General features: G+C 44.2%; 1 pseudogene; it reads left to right on the top strand.

The window, feature by feature from the left end:
• The first annotated feature begins 219 nt into the window (after positions 1-219).
• On the top strand, positions 220-2,602 carry LOC149203423 (25S ribosomal RNA; annotated as a pseudogene).
• The last annotated feature ends 323 nt before the right edge of the window (positions 2,603-2,925 follow it).

Genomic DNA, 2,925 nt, shown 5'->3' on the forward strand with positions numbered 1-2,925 from the left:
TCTTGGCCCCTAACCTCCTAAGTCGTGCAACTGGGAAATCCTTGAGCCTGTCTCCTAGACTACCTGGTTCTACCTCAGTCAGTGGTTAACATGAAGCATGTTAGACTAGGGGTTTATCAGACTGATGTTGTCTTTTCATGAGTCGATTTCAGTTGCAGGTATTTTATCTTGTTATAACATGATGATGATGAAGGAGATGAAGAAGGAGACCATGCTAGAAGACACCTGTGAAGCTGCAAAAACAATTTGATAAATCAAGAAAGATGAAGGGACACTAGATTGCAACAACAGCTGGAAATCACTATCACATTGAAGATTCCTTATCTTCGAGCCTTATGGAGGAGGAAGAAGAGCATGTTCCATCTCTCAAGAAGACTCAAAGAAAGAAGCATCAAATAATGGTTTGACATTGCCATGTCAGCATGCAGTCCATGTCATTAGTGTAATGTCATGGATGAAAACCTAATTGGGTAGTAAATTTCGTCCAAGGATAAATACGGGCGAAAGACCGATAGCGAACATGTAACGAGAGGGAAAGATGAAAGGGACTTTGAAAAGAGAGTTAAAGAGTGCTTCAAATTGTCAGGAGGGAAGCAGATGGAGGCTATCGATGCGTCTCGGTCGAATGTAGAATGGCTCAAGCTGGTCCGCTTCTCGCTTGAGGTGAAAACCAACATGGACTGTTGCATCGTCACAAGCACGAGTGGAGTAGTACTTGTCAGTTTTCTGTTACGGTGGTTGAGGAATGAAACGTGCATCCTTGTGGTTGGTCATGTGCACCTGTGCACTCATGGTGTTGGTTGGTGGGCTTTCCATTCGACCCGTCTTGAAAAATGGACCAAGGAGTCTAACATGTGTGCGAGTCGAAAAGTTTGAAAACATGCGAGGTGAAAGGAAGATGATGGGTGATATCCCCTCTCTAGGGGGTGTATTGTCAACCAACCTTGAGATTATGCGAAGGGTTTGAGTGCAAGCGCACTTTTTAGGACCCAAAAGATGGTGAACTATGCCTAAGCAGGGCGAAGCCAGAGGAAAATCTGGTGGAGGCTCATAGCGATACTAACGTGAAAATCATTTGTTTGACTTGGGTATAGGGGCAAAGGCTAATCAAACCATCTAATAGCTGGTTTCCTCCGAAGTTTCCCTCAGGATAGCTGGAGTTCACGCATGATTTTTATCAGGTAAATAAAATGATTAGAGGCATCAAGGTTGTAATGCCCTAAACCTATTCTCAAACTTGGTGTGGCTTCTCCATTGCGCTGTGCCACAGAATCGAGAGCTCCAAGTGGACCATTTTTGGTAAGAAAAACTGGTGATGCGAGATGAACCGAAAGTTGAGTTACAGTGTTAAATTGTGCACTAACCTAGATCCCACAAAGGGTGTTGGTTGATTAAGATAGTAGGACGGTGGTCATGGAAGTCGAAATCCGTTGAGCAGTGTAACAACTCACCTACCAAATCAACTAGCCCCGAAAATGGATGGCGCTAAAGCACACAACCTATACTCGATCGTCGGAGGAATTTCTTGGATTCGATGAGTAGGAGGATGTGGGGGTCATTGATAAACCTCGAGCATGAGCTTAGGCGGATCGGCCCCTAGTGCAGATCTTGGTGGTAGTAGCAAATATTCAAATGATAACTTGGAAGACTGAAGTGGGGAAAGTTTCCATGTGAACAACACTTGGACATCGGTTAGTTGATCCTAAGTGATGGGGAAGCCTTGTATCAAGGGTGCACTCTGCATGAGCATCGAAAGGGAATCGGGTTAATATTCCCGAACTGGGACATGCCGGCATGCAAAAATGTTAGGAAATCTGGAGATGTCGTTGGGGGCCCCGAGAAGAGTTATCTTTTCTTTTTAACAACTTTGCCACCTTGGAATCAGTTCACCCAGAGATAGGGTCCAGCAACTGGAAGAGAACCGCATGCCTTGCGGGGTCCGGTGCGCCCTCAATGACCCTTTAAAATCTGGAGGACCAATTAAAATTCATGCCCAGTCGTACTCATAACACAAAAAGTCTCCAAGGTGAACAACCTTTGGTCAATAGAACAATGTAGGTAAGGGAAGTTGTAAAAATGGGTCTGTAACTTCGGGAAAAGGATTGGCTCTAAGGGTTGGGCCTAGGGGTTTGCGCCCTCAACTTGTGGGTCGTCGGAAGTTTGCCCAAGCTGCTCTCGGGGCGGGGACGAGCAGTCGCGTGCCGATTGGGCTACAGGCGTAGAATGCCCCCTAGCAGGGGATTTTCCCTAGGCAGAAAACAATCGACTCAGAACTGGTACGAACAAGAAGAATATGATTGTTTAATTAAAACAAAGTATTGCAATGGTCCCTGCGGATATTGATGCAATGTGATTTCTACCCAGTGATCTGAATGTCAAAGTGAATAAATTCAACCATGTGCGCATAAACGACGGGAGTAACTATGACTCTCCTAAGGTAGTCAAATGCCTCATCATCTAATTATTGATGTCCATGAATGGATTAATGAGATTCCGACTGTCCCTATCTACTATCTAGCGAAACCACAGCCAAGGGAACAAGCTTGGCAGAATCAGCGGGGAAAGAAGAGTCATCATTTGCCACGTCATTTATGGATTATGTAAATTCAATATTAGAGAAATGTAATGTAAAGTGTAAGTCCAAGAGTCATCCATAAAATGTGAAATGTCATGAAGGAGTCAAAGAGTCTTAGAGAAGTCAAACAGTCATGAGGGTAGACCAAGAGTCACAAGGGAGGTGAATGGTCACCCCATTTGTTATATATACACCCTCATAGATCATGCAAAGGAATTTTCACCTTGGATCCTCCTACTAGGCATTAGAGAAGAAAATAGTTCTTTTGGAGGAGCAAGTGGTTGCTCTAACTCTCCACTATTGGAGCTAGTGGTGTTTATTGTATTTGATATATCTTGGAACTTTTTCTT

This window comes from Pinus tabuliformis, chromosome 2_1 (assembly GCF_031772625.1).
Source record: "Pinus tabuliformis cultivar Carrire ecotype Pingquan chromosome 2_1, CPIR1, whole genome shotgun sequence".
NCBI classification, from domain to species: Eukaryota; Viridiplantae; Streptophyta; class Pinopsida; order Pinales; family Pinaceae; genus Pinus; species Pinus tabuliformis.